Below are 16,835 nucleotides of genomic sequence, written 5' to 3'. Positions count from 1 at the left end.
CATTAAGTATATTGAAGGCTGAAACAGATTTTTAATCATTAAGTGAAACAAAGGCAATAGGGAAAAGGCAGGAAAGTGAAGTTGAGGATTATTAGATCAGCCATGATCAACTTGTGGACCAGACCAGCCATCGGGCTGAAAGATCTTTATGGTCTCTGTGCACTGGCCTTGTTCTCCTGTGGTTTCTAACTTTGCTTCTTTTGAAGAATCTCATGGTCGTGTTTTGGAAACGGGGCACTTGATGTTATATATCTGGCATGATGTGGAGGTGCCAGTGTTGGACTGGGGTGGACAAAGTTATAAATCTCACAACTCCTGGTTATAATCCAACAGATTGATTTGGAAGTACTAGTTTTTGAAGCACTGTTTCTTCGTCAGGTAGCTGTGGAGCAGGATCTGTGTCTGATGATCCGACTATAACCTGGTGTGTGCTTTATAACTTTGTCCACCCCAGTCTGAAATCTCTCAACACCAGGTCATACTTCCAAACAAACCTGTTGCACTACTAGTTTTTGGAGCACTGCTCTTTCTTCAGGTAGCAGTGGAGTAGGATCATAAGACACAGATTCTGCTGCTACCAAACAAACCTGTTGCACTATAACCTGATGTTATGTGATTTATAACTTAATATAACTGCATCAGCTGATTTTGTGTCCATAGTTAAAGTAGAAAAATTTTATGTGGAAGTTGAATCTTGTCTATGGCCAGTAGATAGAATTCCTCAAAATAACTTGTTAGTTTTTAATCCTATGAATTATTTTCACCTGCTTCATCAAAAATCCTCCCTTGATGTTAAAATTGTAAGTGATCCTGTCTGTTTACGAACACAACTCTAATGAAGCATCCAACCGATGAGTATCTCCAATAAGAAAAGGCCCAACTATCTTCACAACGTTGTGGCATCTATTCTGCCACAGTCTTCTGCTAAAAGTATTCTGGATTAGTGGTGCTGGAAGAGCACAGCAGTTCGGGCAGCATCCGAGGAGCAGGAAAATCGACGTTTCGGGCAAAAGCCCTTCATCAGGAATAAAGGCAGAGAGCCTGAAGGGTGGAGAGATAAGCTGGTGGGGGTGGGGAGAAAGTAGCATAGAGTACAATAAGTGAGTGGGGGAGGGGATGAAGGTGATAGGTCAGGGAGGAGGGTGGAGTGGATAGGTGGAAAAGAAGATAGGCAGGTAGGACAAGTTATGGGGACAGTGCTGAGCTGGAAGTTTGGAACTAGGATGAGGTGGGGGAAGGGGAAATGAGGAAACTGTTGAAGTCCACATTGATGCCCTGATGTTGAAGTGTTCCAAAGCGGAAGATGAGGCATTCTTCCTCCAGGCGTCTGGTGGTGAGGGAGCGGCGGTGAAGGAGGCCCAGGACCTCCATGTCCTTGGCAGAGTGAACTTGCCTCCATGCTCTAGGCAATGCATTCCAGATCTATATGTGTGTCAGGTTTCTTCAATTCATTAAAACCGTATGATCCTGATACACTGAGGAAAAAGCAAGTGCTGGGGAGTAAATAGGCAAGATGGTATGGGCTAAGTCAAGTTTGAGGTACTGTCTGCTTTTTCTTTCTTTCTTCTTCACTACTATGTTATCATGTATGCTGCAGATGCACTTAAAAATAGAGTGCAAATGGAGCTGATTTAAAAAGCAAAAGAAACTCAAAGAATTGTGATACTAGAAATTTGAAACACAAACTGAAATTGCTGGAGGAAGCTCAGCAGGTCTGGCAGCATCTGTGGAGAGTCAACGCTTCGAGTCCAGTGCCCCTTCAGAGTGTAACCTGTATGCCTCACTCTGTCCAAGCACACTATGATCTGTATGTCTTTGCTTACTATGATCAGCCTGTACTGCTCAAGTTTTTCACTGTACTTGGGTACATGTGACAATAATTCAAATCAAATTCTGATAGCTGGAAAAATGTGCTATTTATGCTTGGGGGAAGGGGACATCAAGAAAGAGAATGACAGTAAGGAGACAAAGATATTAGTGATGGTCTGCTCGGGAGGGAAAAAAAAGCTGATACCTATGACCATAGGTAGATGAAAATGGGTTGGGTATGCTGAAAGCAGCCAGTGTGACAACAGGGCCTCAGGTGTAAGTAAAAAATGTGGAAGAAGGTGGTCAGGTTCTAAAATTCTTGAACTCTATATAAGGTTCTGAAGGCTGCAGGGTTCCTAAGCAGAAGACAAGGTGCTGTTCTTCCAGCTTGTGCTAAGCCTTGGCGCACTGCAGCAAGCCCAAGACAGAAATGTTGACCAGAGAACACAGTGGTGTGTAAAAGTAGCAGGCAACTGGAAGCCTAAGGGTCATTTTTGTGGACAGAATTTGGGTGTTTTGCAAAGCAGTCACCTAATCTGTGTTTAATTTCTCACCTTACCCCAGTTCCAAACTTCCAGCTCAGCACCATCCTCATGACCTGTCCCACCTGTCCATCTTCCTTCCCACCTATCCGCTCCACCCTCCTCTCCAACCTATCACCTTTACCCCTTCCTCCATCCACCTATTGCGCACTCAACTGCCTTCTCCCCAGCCCTGCCCCGAGGCTTCCATCCTCATTCCTGATGAAGGGCTCCTGCCCGAAATGTCGGTTTTCCTGCTCCTTGGATGCTGCCTGACCTGCTGTGCTTTTCCAGCACCACTCACCACTCTAATCTTGATTCTAATCTCCAGAATCTGCAGTCCTTAGTTTTGCCAAAACCAAAATGGTGTCCAGTCCCTTCCCACTTAACTTGATCCCACTGATGCTTTACCTTATTCGTGAGTTTTGAGAAGATTTGTAACTCAGGTTGAGGTTCTGGATGTAAGTTTGCTCGTTGAGCTGGAAGGTTCATTTTCAGATGTTTTGTCACCATACTAGATAACATCAGTGAGCCTCTGATGAAGCACTGGTGGTATGGCTTGCTTCTTATTTGCTCTTAGTTTTCCTTGGATTTGTGATGTCATTTCCGGTTCTCTTTCTCGGGGCGGTAAATGGGATCCAAGTCAATGTGTTTGTTGATAGAGTTCTGGTTGAAGTGCCACACTTCTAGGAATTCTGCCGCGTGTCTCTGTTTGGCTTGTCCTAGGATGGATGTGTTGTCCCAGTTGAAATGATGTCCTTCCTTATCTGTATGTGAGGATACTCGTGAGACAGGGTTGTGTCATTTTGTGGCTAGTTGATGTTAATGTATTCCGGATACATGCCTAGAAGCATAGAGTTCCGGTTGGAGTGCTATCAACAAACACATTGACTTGGATCCTATTTACCACCCCTGAGGGGGGGAAAAAAAAGGAAATGACATCACTAACCCAAGGAAAACTAAACAAATAAAAAGTGGGCCATACCACCAGTACTTCACTGAAGGCTCACTGAAGATGTTATCTAGTATGGTGATGGAACATCTGAAAACAAATCTTCCAGCTCAGCGAACAAACTTACATCCAGCTTTACATTATTTTCAAAATCTCCAGGTTGCAGGTACCGGCTGCCACCTCTTCACCATGGATGTGCAGTCCTTCTTACATGCCCATCCCCACTACCCTCCTCTATTTGGCCGAGCAGGTCTTCACTTTGAAAAGCTTCTCCTTTTTAACTCCTGTCTTTTACAGCAGGTCTTTTACAGGGGTGGCCATTGGTACCCGTATGGGCCCCATTTATGCCTGCCTCTTTGTGGGGCATGTAAAGCATTCTTCGTACCAGTCCTACTCTGATCCCCACATATACCTCTTTCTAGTGCATCAGTAACATCGTTGCTGCTTCCCTGCCTCATTCTGAACTGGAAAAATGTATCAATTTTGCTTCCAATTTCCACCCTGCTCTTGCCTTCACCTGGTGCATCTCTGACTCTTCCCTTTTGTCGACATCTCTCTTTTTCATTTCTGATAATAGGATGGCAACTGTTAACCACTGCAAACCCTACAATTCCCACAGTTGCCTGGACTATACATCCTCACACCCTGGTGTCCGCAAGAACTCTTTCCCATTCTCCCAGTTCCTCTGTCTCCATCCCATCTGTTGTGATGATGCCACCTTCCAGAGACAGATGGGCCTCAGAAAAGTCCCCCTTTTCCCTCAACTGAGGATTCCCTGCTACTGTGGTTGATAGGCCCTCAGCTGTGTCCGATCCATTTCCCGCACTTCTGCCCTCGCCCCTTTTCTTACCCTCTTACAACACCAATAGCGTCTCCTGGTCCTTACTTTCCACCCCACCATCATTCATTTCCCAAGGATCATAAGCCACCATTTCTGCCAAATCCAGTGAGATGCTCCCACTTGACACACATTTCCCTCTCGTCCATTGCCAGCATTTCACAGAAGCCATTCCATCTGGGACACCCTGGTCCACTCCCAACACCACCTCGTACCCCACCCTCCACAGCAGCTTTCCATGCAGTTGCAGAATGTGCAACACCTGCCCATTTTTGTCCTCCTTTCTCACGATCCAAGTCTCCAGACATACCATCAAGGTGAAGCAGCGATTTACCTGCACCTCACTCAATCTAGTATGTGCTGCTCACAGTGTAGTGCCCCCTCCCCTCAAAACAGCCAGCCAGCATAAATACTACCTTTTCCTAGCTACTATTAGTTCTGAGGAATGGGGACTGAACTCAACGTTAACTCTGCTTTCTTTCCACAGTTGCTGTCAGATCTGAGTTTCTCTAGCAATTTCTGTTCTGATTCAAATGCAGTTTTGTCATGTTATAGCTGTTAACATTAGTGTTGAAACTACTTTCACTGGAAACATGCATTTTCCACTCTAGCACCCAAATCTCAGAAACCTTCTCTCTATTGAGCAACATCACTGGAGATCTGTTTGGGTAGGATTGAATTTCCCACTTAATTTCATGAAGTTTTAACTACAGTAGTTTACATACGTAAATATTGTCTTGCCTCACCCCTTGTAAGTTGCTGGATTGACATCTTAGCAGTAAGACTATAGCAATAAATAAATGACTTTGGGATGGAGCATGAATGCGAGCAAGATCACTCTATGATCCACTTGAGTAATATCTTTCTGTTGCAATATGTTGTGCAGGTAAGTGATGACTGCTTTTTTTTCTTTTGCACAATGATTCTCATTGATACTTGTCCCAAAACCGAAAAAAAACGAACGTTGATGTAGCAAAGCCATTCTTGCTTGAAATCTTACATTTTCCTGTCTGTTGTGTTATTTTCACTCGGAGTATACACTTGGATGTCTAAGTTATGATGCACGCTGTTAGTTTGAGCTAAATTAGCGCTTTCATAAAAACAGGTTAAAATGTCAGGCTAGAGGTAATGCAGCTTAATTTGTAATAGCCACTCTGTGGAGCCAGTATTCTAATTAGTACGTGTAACAATTTGGTGCACTGCCATCTTCCATGCTGCTTATTTAAAGTTCACTTGATTTCCCTCAAAGGTAATTTGAAATTGCTCAAAGTTTATGACGATTCATTTTTGATTTTACTTTCATTTACTTTTGAGAGTGGCAGTGTTAAGTTTAAAAAGTAAAATTTCTGATGTCGACGTGGATTAGAAATAAATAGTCTTGGCGCATAAAGGCCTTGATCAGTTGAGAATTTAGCAGACTAAGCACATGTTTTTTTTGCAATATGGTAGGGTTGAATGTAGTGGCGGCCAATTTTCTGCAAGTTTTAACAAGAATACACAGAATTCAGCTACAGTTACACCATTTTTATGAAAATGTCTCATCGTTTTGCTGGCTGTGTATATTTTTATCCTGATTTAAAAAGAAATTTTAAATGGTTTATACCCAGGCTTTTATTTAAAGATACAAGTGTCTTGAATTTTATTTCACTGATTCTGCCTCACCTTATTGATGTTTCCATGTTACATGAGAACAAACAGAATTGTCCTCCGCTCGTTAGATAGGTTAATTTATTGATCTATTGCCTTCATAAGAAGTGAAACAGTAACACTTCCAATTGCCTTCTGGGTATTTTTCCCCCACAGACCAATTAGTGTTGGACTGCTTTGCTAAACTATACTTGGAAATGTGCGACATGTAAATTGTCGCAACTTGTATTAACAAGTTTCACCATTAGAATGGTTACATGGTGCTAAAGTAAAAAAGGTGGCCTGACACGTACGAAATGCATCAGTGGTATATGACCAGTTTATATCCTTTGGAGCCACAAAGTCTGTAGTTGCTACTGTGCTTTCAAGGGAGGTGTGATGAAGTTTCTGATTTTCACCAATGGGCAAGTCATTATGGGTCTTCCAGACATCTTCCAATGTCTGATTAGGAAAGCATACCATTGCTGAACTTTAATGGATCTGACCTTAAATGCATTGCTGAGTTTTGTGTGATGTTCAATAGGCTAATAAGATTCCAAATTCAGTCCCTGACCTTGCTGATGTTGATCTCAGTCAATTAACTGCTTTAATTGTTCTCAGGTAATAGAAAGGAGATCCAGCCAATTTTTCTGCTTCTAATTGACAGTCCCTGATCTCTGTATGGTGCACATAGATGTTCTATTCAATATTATCGATAGCAATAAGTCAGAGCACCCTTATGATTCAACTTGTTTAGATGTCTATGAAGCCTAAAGATCCCTGATTTTGATTGGTGTTCAGTGATGAGTTGGCTAATCACTGCCAGCATAGAAGTAGAGTTGATACAGTTTTGTCTCTGGCCTTCTGGATTATGGGGCAATAAAGTCTCATGCCTGATCATTTTCCAGTGAGCCCTCCAGTAAGTGTATGCGGTGATCATTGGATTAGGTTTAGCTTAGCTTCCACAAGTGAATGGGATGCCTTTTTAGGTCCACACATAATGAATGTGCATCTGAGCGCAATGTCAGAAATCTGGTACATCTGGTTCATTCAGGAATGGAGAAAAACTTGGTCAGGGTAGAAAGCTGAAATTCCATCAACTCTTATTACATGTATGTCTTCCATTAATGGTTTACTTTCAATGAATGTTTTAATCATTGAGATGAGTGAATTAGTTATTTTGTGGATACCTGTAATTCCCTCTTTCTTTGTAAAGACATGACTTGTTTTTCTTTTGCAGTTCCTTGTTGAGCATCTTGACTGAGCAGCGCTGAATTAATCTATAGACTGTAAGGTACAGATCATTTAGTCAACAGTGACAACAGCAAGGCTGCCAATAGCATTGATGACATTTGCTGAGACATCTTGCGCAACCTCTGCATCTGCGGCAAGCGCTACAGGTTTTGCCATCCAAATGCTAATGAGTGTTCTGAATTTGGCATTTTGCTTTATCACATGCCTCTTTACGAAAAGGTTTGATTCAAATCTTCCATGGCGATTAGAAGGGTAGATTTTGTAGGCTTGAATGTAAATTATTGCATGTAAAATATGATGCTTTTGATTATGGAAATCACAATGAAAAGCATGTACCAAGTACTCTTGCAATGAGTATTTTCCACATCAAGGAGGTAGCCATCTGAAGTGAAATATTACACTTGCTGAGATAGGAATGTGGCATAATTTCACAAACAGTTGATTGCTAATAATTTCACAAGAATCGTGTGCTGCAGAAACTTAACAGGGAACTTACATTCAGGTGTCACAAGTGGAACAGAATGTGTATCTGAACAAACAAATGGAGTAGGAGTGGTGGTTTCCATATTTCTTTGAAATAATAGGGATGCTGTGCTGTCAGGGAGTGATACTCTTGAGAGGATGTGACTGAGGCCTGGCATTCTGTATTGTTAATCTTTATTATGCCTAATAGAATAGACCCCAGTTTCTTTCTAATCTCAGCAGTTTATCCCAGAAGAATCTGCATTGCATGCAAAAAGGCAAGTAGTTATAAATTAAGCTAATTGTGAACTTTGTTATTTCAGGGCACACCTCAGTTGATCAGTTTAGCAGTGAACAAGTGACAACATTGTGAGGGTGCATGTAATGCATACTTTTGTTAACTGCATTCTTTAAAAAATGGCAAAATATTTCTTAGTATGTGTCATGAGTTACTAGATTCATTCACTACAAAACTTGACTTTTACTACTTGCTGTTCTCCAGTAGCTCAGTCGTAGTCTTAAACCGTTCCCTAAAAGCTCATCATGCTGTTTTCAAATATTGCTTGTAATGTTAAGTTGAATATCACCACCTGTCCTTTTATTTAAACAAAGCATCCCGGCATGCTCTTAAATCATCCTGAAGCATCGGAATCTCCATATTGCTTAAATGGAAGGTTTGTTTAAATTATTAATAGTTGGAATAAAAATTATATAAGGCGGGTATAAAATGGATCTTCTGATTTTGAACAACCTCAACATCTGTTTAGTTTTCAGAAGCTTTTGTGGAAAAGTTCTCTTTCAGGTGGTGTTACCATGTTATAATTCTTCATATTTCTGAATGATCTGATTTCAAACATCTAGGTATACTTCTGCATTGGAACTACCTTCCCACCTTGATTAATTACTGACTTACACAACAATTCTTCTCTTTCCCTAATCCATCTAGTGTTGCAGTTCAGGGAAGGGATATTGTTTTGATGTATTTTGAAGTGTTAAAATAGTTAGATCACTGATTTTTATTTGTAATTCTCTAAACTACAGAAAACATATTTTGATGCAAAGTGCTCTTTAAGTTAACTTTGTTGAAGCAAACTACTGCAATTGTCATTTGTATTGATAGTTATAAAAATGTAAGTATTCTAATGACCCTCTGACATCAGACAGCGATTTAAGTTATTTGTTCCACCAAATGAAAAATGGATGTCAACATCAAAAAAGCTGCAGTTATCCATCATTGTTTTCTTTGAGGAAAGACAAATGAATCAATCAATGGTCATGAAAATGGCTGTATAAATGCAGACCTTTATTTTCATATTTATTTTGCGAGGAACAAACAGTCTCCATGCATATATCATTTTTTTGTAACTTTTGTGTGCTCTTTGTGCCCACCCCCCTCCCCCCAAAAGTCCAGTATAATCCCATGTGTGACCAAAGCCCAAAATTATGTCAGAGAACAGCTGCATCCCATTTCTTGGTACTGCGAACTACAAGATAGTTCGTTTTATTTGTTATATACAACCTTGCTGTGTATTATCAGCTTTCAGAGATGAGGGCTAAAAATTAAATACGTTATAATAGAAAATACACGAATTTGCAATCCATGGAAGAACTGACTGGCTGAATTCTTAAATTTAATCCCCACGACACCAGGAAGTATTCCAATAAACCATATTGCTAAAAACAAAATTTCCCTGCATAGTCTAAACATGCCTATTGTTGTAAATGTTTTGCATTTATGTTATCCATCACATTTGCACATAATTGGCTCAGATTTATTGATTTAAAAAATCATCATTGTTCAATGGTATAATATCTAATAGCATGGGTAAATGTGAGCGTATCCTTCAGCTTTTCGTGGAATTGTTTAAAATAGTTTAACTTGGCAAATCATTGTTTTCCCAGTAATGAAAAATCCAAGAATTTTGATCAACAAATTTTTAGCATTCCCAATTTTCCTCTGCATCAGAACCTAATCATAATCCCCTTCAGGACATTTTTTTATTTGTCCTAAATTGAAGTCTTCAGGATGTTAACAAGGAAAGACAGGGTAGATAAATATAAACCATTTCCACTGATTGGGGACTCTAAAACTAGGGGGCATACTTTGAGAATTGGGGTCAGTTCAGAAGAGATGTAGGGAAGCATTTCTACACACAAAGGATGGGGATGCTAGATCAGTTGTTAATTATCTATCTCAAATTTAAAATGTTTGTTAAGCAAAGGTATGAAGGAATATGGGCCAAGGGCAGGTGTATGGAATTAGGCCACAGATCACCCATGATCTCATTGAATGGTGGAACAGGCTCAAGGCGTGGGTAAAGTCATTATAGTTCTACTGGAGCAGAGCACTGCTCTCATTAGAGAGAGACAAATGATGGTGACTCTCAAGTTAAACTACCATGTGTCAGGCAAGGAGAGAGGTTTGAGGAGGAGAATCCTTCATGGTAACCTCAGCTGGTGTAGAAGTTAACTTGCGGTATTCGCATCAATCTGCATCGCAAACCAGCTGTCTAACCAACCACCTTTGTTCCAATATTATCTTTGAATATCAATTGTTCTGGATTAGCAATAATCTCTGAAAATTGTTCTGAACATTTGATTGGAGTTTTTATACAATAATGGTATACAATGTCAAAATAACATTAATGGAGGCTGCTCTCTCTGCCATGTGTTGTCCTTGCCTAATAAGAGATAACATCACAAATCATGAATGCCTTTATTAAATCTCTAGACAGTTAAACAAATGTTCAAAAATCTCCATGTTTACAAGAGATTATATAAGTGAACTTGTGTAAACATTCTGTCCTGAAGGAGCTGTTTGTGCATTAGTGTCTGTAAATTAGATATTTTACTTTGATTTCTACATACATTAGAATCCACAGGCTAGGTTATGCCACATTTCTTATACCTTCTGTTCTGATTCTTGGATTCAACTGGCAACCCTCCACTGTTTTACTCTTTCAAACATTTGATTTAAAACATCTGGTACAAATTGAACACAAACTACTTTTGTTCTTAAAATGCATTTATTCATTTTCATAGTTTTAAGCATGATGTTTATCATATCTATTATTGAGCCAGGATTAAGTTAATTCTGTGCTGGTTTACATTGTTTAAAGAAAATTCTCAACACGTTTGTGTCAGAATGTTGTGGGGTCAAATTCGACCCCAGGAATTTGAGTTTCCAATTGAAGATGACACCCCGAGTATTGTATTGAGAGGAAGCTCCTTTTAGAGGAGTCATTAAACCAAGGCCGCAATACCACCACCACCCCCCCCCCCACTCCACCTTCTCCTCCTTCAACCGGTTGAACAGAAGATCCCATGGCAGCGTTTGGAAGAGGAGCAGGGAAGTGCTCCCTGATGTTCTAGCTGATATTTATCCCTCAATCAGGTTTTTGCAAAACAGGTTATCTAGTCGTCATCACGTTGCTTGTGGGTGATTTTTGTGTGCAGATTGGTTGTTAAAAATCACAACATTAGTTGTATGTCCCAAGTTGTCCATTAGGTTGTGAGAGGCACAACATAAACTGAAGTCTTTTCTAGCCTGGGTTCCTTCTGTATATTAAGTTGAGCCTCAAACGTCCTGCATTTAGAAATACAGATTCACTTTCCTGTTTCCTCCAGTCATCCAAGTTTGAACTTTTAGCTGCAGGGAATTGAGAGCAACATCAGACTATTCTAAAACATCTCTTTACAGTGGAATTAAGAATAGCATAGGCATATTCTACAAACAGATAAGCTTTCTGCCTTCTTAGTATTGGGGAGGTTGGAGCAAATTTGTTGAATACAGTTCTGATACCTTGCATTTAAGGTCAGTAAGACCATCTAATCAAAGTTTGTATTTGTTAATATAAAATATTATTTAGGAATTGTTTAATTTTATTAACATTGTTCAAATTATTTCCTTTGTTTACCGTTTGTTTTTCCTCCTCCCGTATATTTTGGCACTGAAAGTGGGGTGTTACATGGCCTGCTCTCTGCTCCTACATTCGGATACTCAACAATCCATCCCTGTTTAATGCAATTTCCCTCAAACTTTTATGCTTGTCATCAGTACTATTGGTGATATTGCATTCATTTATTAAAAATGCTACTCAAATTTAAAATAGACTGAGCCTTGTAGCTTATTGAAGGAAGTTATCTTTGGTCTATGGATACCTATGCAAACTTGTATGGATGATTCCAGTGAGAGGCCAGTTCAAGCCTTTGAAGCTGAGATGCTTCTTTGACACATCTATGCAGTGCACTGAGGCTCTAAATCCCCAATGGTTCAGTGGATTAATGTGCTTCTATTATGATACTGAGGCACACCTATCCTAGGTTGGATTCGTGGTCTCTCCTGAAGCACCTGATCTCACCAGTATGGTGCTGGTGGCAGTTAGTTTCATGATATACAGGGTTATGGGCTGAGTCTGACTGACTTGTACCAACTGCTCCCTGATAGAATTTTCATAGCCTGCTTATGCTAATTGTCAGACTCATTAATATAATAAATAAAGGTGTCTTGGACAGTTTAGTCAAAGGCTGCACGTGTCTATGGAACTTTAATTTTTCACGAGTGTTTTCTTTCAGAAGAGGACAGAAGAAAATTGTAATTGAGTTGAAGAGCATTTTGTACTGCAGTTGCTAATCAGAAGCAGGCGGGTCAGCCAAGTTGAACTGGACTACAGCGATAGGAATCTCAATATCAAACCTTTTTATTTTTCTATTTGATACACAGAATTAGAATGTCTATAGTCTTGGGGGTGGAGTGAGTAGGGTGCAAGTGGAATGTGAAAACAGAATTTCAAAACGTTGCATTTAATGCAGTTCAATTTCAGCTAATTGGGTTAATATGTATATATCTTTGGTTTTGGATTAATGTTTGCAGTTGAAAACAAAGCTCGTTCAATGTTTCTGAATACTTCCAGTAGACATTTCAGATTTTTAATATTACAGTTTCTTTTGCAAATGTGGGGTGATGCTAGTTTTCTCATTGCACAACTCTGTCTGGTCCTCCTAATTGTTTCTTTCACTGTTCAAGAATTTGTAATATTTTGTCTTATCAGATCCTGCCCAGCCTTCCTGAATGAATTATTTAGTGGTTTACATTTCCTGTTATAACAAATTATTGAGTTTACTTGAGATCTTAATTCAGTTAATGTCCTGCAAACACACTGGTCAATAGTTCTTCCAATTTATGCATAATCTGAGCTTTGGTCTCCAGTATCCTGTCAGGTACAAGATTATTTCCTTTAAATTTGAAAAGTGTCAATAACAGGTATATGAATACATTTTGATGCTTTTAATTCCATAATACCCACAGATGTTAACCTGCAACTTTGCTTCCTAGTGGTCACTATATTTCTTGAGAGTTTTACCCTTCCCAAGGTTACCTTCCTCACCGTTGACGAGGCTGCCTATTTTGGTGTCATCTGCAAACTTAACTAATCATGCCTTGTACATTCTCATCCAAATCATTGATGTGGATAGGGCGTAGCAGGTTGGGTTGGTAAATTTGCAGATGACACTCAGGTCAGTAGAGTTGTGGATAGCGATGAAGGATGTTGTAGGTTACAGAGGGACATAAATAAACAGCAGAGCTGGGCTGAGAGGTGGCAAATAGAGTTTAATGTGGAAAATTGTGAGGTGATTTGGAAGGAGTATCAGGAATACAGAGTACTGAGCTAATGGTAAGATTCTTGGTAGTGTAGATGAGCAGAGACATCTGTGTCCGTGTACATAGATCCCTGAAAGTTGCCTCCCAGGTTGATAGGGTTGTTAAGAAGGCATACGGTGTGTTAGCTTTTATTAATAGAGGGATTGAGTTTCAAAGCCATTAGGTCATGCTGCAGCTGTACAAAACTCTGGTGTCGCCGCATTTGGAGTATTGCGTACAATTCTGGTCACTGCATTATAGGAAGGATGTGGAAGTTTTGGAAAAGGTACAGAGGACGTTTACGAGGATATTGCCTGGTATGGAGGGAAGGTCTTATGAGGAAAGGCTGAGGGACTTGAGGTTCTGGATGTAGGTTTGGTCGCTGAGCTAGAAGGTTCATTTTCGGGCGTTTCGTCACCATGTTCAGTGAGCTTCCAGACGAGGCTTCTCAAAACTTGAGGTTGTTTGCACTGGAGAGAAGAAGGTTGAGAGGTGACTTAATTGAGACATATAAGATAATCGGAGAGTTAGGTTGAACAGTGAGAGCCATTTTTCCTCGGATGGCGATGGCTAGCATGAGGGGATGTAGCTTTAAATTGAGGGGTGATAGATATAGGATGGATGTCAGAGGTAGTTTCTTTACTCAGTAGTAGGGGAAAGCGCTGCCTGCAACAGTAATAGACTGGCCAACTTTAAAGGCATTTAAATGGCCATTGAATAAACATTTTGACAAAAATGGAATAGTGTAGGTCAGATGGGCTTCAGATTGGTTTCACAGATTGGCGCAATATTGAGGGCCGAAGGGCCTGTACTGCACTGTAATGTTCTGTGTACCCACAATTCATATCCTTTTGATTTAGTTACAGTTCTTAGACCATTTGAATTTGGGTGGTTCACCAAAATTGTAATGATTCTTTACTTTGTTTCTTGACATTGGCAGCTTTTTTGTTGCATAATTTGTAAAATTCATCTCCTTAACCTTTTTTGGGATATATTGTAAATTGTAATACTTCTGGAAAAAGTATTAACTTTAAAAGTTTGTATTTGTTCAGTAGATGAACTTGTGTGCCACCTTTGCTTGGCTGTACAGCTTTTAACGAACAATATATGCAGGATTCTCTGAGCTGCCCCGCAGCTTTTTCGACTTCCCATTCTATAATGTGACAAATACAAGAGGTAAAATGAAACAACTGCAGATGCTAGAGTTCTGAAACAAAGGAAAACAGAAATTGCGAGAGAAACTCAAGGTTTAGGAGTGAAAAAAGTCAAATGTTTAGAGTCCAGTAATCTGTTCTGAACAAGGGTCACTGGACTTGAAGGTTGATTCTTTTCTCTTCACAGATGCCATCAGACTTGCATTGTGTTTCCAGCAGTTTCTGTTTTTATTTGTTTGAAATAGAAGATACACCTCTAATTTTCTCAATTTGGTTTAGGAACTCGTTAACAAGCGAATAACAACTAAAAGCAGGGATTGGCCATTCAGCCCCTCAGGCCTGTCCTGCCATTTGATATGATCTTGGCTGATCAGATTTCAACCTTGGTTCCACTTTCCTGCCCATGCTCGATAACCCATTGTTAATTAAAAATCTGTCTGTCTCTTCCTTAAATTTACTCCATGCCCAAGCTTCCACTCCACTCTGGTAGTGAATTCCACAGAATCAACTACCCTTTGAGAGAATTAATTTCTCCTCATCTCTGTTTTCAGTCTGGTACCCCTTAGCCTAAAATTATGACCTCATTCTCGATTGTCCCACATCAGGAAGCACACTTTCTATGACTGCTTTGTGAAACTCCTTTAGCATCTTATAACCCTCCATTAGATCTCCTCTAATTCTTTGAAATTTCAGAGATTATAGGCCTAAACTGCTGAATCTCTCTTCATAAGACAAACCACTCATCTCTGGATGCAATGATTTGAACTTCCTCTGAATCGCTTCTAATATAACTGCATGCCTCCTCCAGTAAGGGGACCAAATTTGTATGCAATATTCCAGGTGCAAGCTCATTAATGCCTTGGACATTTTAAGCAATACTTGCCTACCTTTACATTCCATTTCTTTCACAATAAATGCCAAAATTCCATTTGCTTTCCTTTATTATTTGGTATACCTGTGTTCTAGTTTTCTGTGATTCATGCACGAGGATGTGTAGATCCCTTTGCACCATTGACTCCAAAATTTCTCTCCACTTTGAATACAAAGTCAAATTTATTATCTAGAAGTCATAGAGATGTACAACACAAACAGACCCTTCGGTCCAACTCATCCGTATCGACCAGATATCTGAAATTAGTCCCATTTGTCAGCACTTGGCCCGTATCCCTCTAAACTCTTCCTATTCGTGTACCCATCCAGATGCCTTTTAAATGTTATAGTTGTATCAGTCTCCACCACTTCCTCTGGTGGTTTTTCTGCATGAAAATGTTGCCCCCTAGGTCCCATTTATACCTTTCCCCTCTCACCTTAAACCTATGCCCTCTTGATCTGGACTTCCATACCTTGGGGAAAAAGACCATGTCTGCTTACCCTATCCATGCCCGTCATGATTTTATAAACCTCCTATAAGGTCATCCCTCGGTCTCTGACGCTCCAGGGAAAACAACCCCAGCCAATTCAGCCTCTCCCTGTAGCTCAAACCTTCCAATCCTGGCAACATTCTTGTAATTCTTTTATGCACCTTTTCAAGTTTCACAACATCTTTCCTATAGAAGTGAGACCAGATCTGAACAAGTTACACCAAAAGTGGCCTAACCAATGTCCTGTACAGCCGCAACATGATATCCCAACTCTTATACTCAATACATTGACCAAAAAAGTTGAAAATCATACGACACCAGGTTATGGTCCAACAGGTTTATTTGAAAATACCAGCTTTCACAGTGCTGCTCCTTATCATGTAGCTCCTGACAAAGGCGCAGCACTCCAAAAACTTGTATTTTTAAATAAACCTGTTGGACCATAACCTGGTGTCGTGTGATTTTCAACTTTATCCACCCCAGTCCAACATTGGTGCCTCCACATCATGGCTGACCAATAAAAACAAGCATACCAAATGTAGCCTTCACTACCCTGCTTCCCTGTGACTCCACCTTCAAGTAACTATGAACCTGCACTCCAACGTCTCTTTGTTTGGCAACATTCCCCAGGACTTTACCATTAAGTGTATAAATCCTGCCCTGATTTGTCTTATCAAAATGCAACACTGCCACTTCTTGGCCCATTGACCCATCTGATCAAAGTCCCACTGTGCTCTGAGATAACCACCTTCATTGTTCACTACACCACCAATTTTGGTGTCATCTGCAAACTTACTAACCATTTATTTGGATGTGAACATAGAAGAATTTATATGAACAACAAAAGTCAGTGGACCCTTGCGGCACACTGCTGGTCATAGGCCTCCAGTCTGAAAAGCAACCCTCCACCACCACCCTCAATGTCTCCTATCTTCAAGCCAATTTTGTATCCAAATGGCTAGTTCTCCATGGATTCCACGTGATCTAACCTTGCTAACCAATCTACCAGGTGGAACTTTGTCAAACGCCTTGCTGAAGTCCAATATCCATTGCTCTGTCGTCTTCAATCTTCTTTGTTACTTCTTCAAAAAATTGAATCAAGTCAGACATGATTTCCCACGCACAAAGCCATGTTGTCTATCCCCAATGCATAGTCCTGTCTATCCCTAAGTCCTGTCCTTCAGAATCCTCACCAACAACTTACTCACCAGTGATGT

General features: G+C 40.2%; 1 protein-coding gene across 9 annotated transcripts in view; it reads left to right on the top strand.

Annotated features, from left to right (window-relative positions):
- LOC122543347 (zinc finger CCCH domain-containing protein 10-like) overlaps window positions 1-16,835 on the top strand; it is a 150,430-nt gene that overhangs the window by 73,058 nt on the left and 60,537 nt on the right. Inside the window, exon 1 of one of the 9 annotated variants that reach the window (XM_043681919.1) lies at window positions 7,018-7,040. The exons of the other annotated variants lie outside the window; for them this stretch is intronic. The gene's annotated coding sequence lies outside the window, so the exon portion shown is untranslated. Of the gene's footprint in view, window positions 1-7,017; window positions 7,041-16,835 lie in introns of those variants that run through there. 9 annotated transcript variants of the gene reach the window in all.

The sequence above is a fragment of the Chiloscyllium plagiosum genome, chromosome 43, assembly GCF_004010195.1.
Source record: "Chiloscyllium plagiosum isolate BGI_BamShark_2017 chromosome 43, ASM401019v2, whole genome shotgun sequence".
Classification (NCBI taxonomy): Eukaryota; Metazoa; Chordata; class Chondrichthyes; order Orectolobiformes; family Hemiscylliidae; genus Chiloscyllium; species Chiloscyllium plagiosum.
Note: the sequence above shows the minus strand (reverse complement) of the source record. Positions and strands in the feature narration are given on the sequence as shown.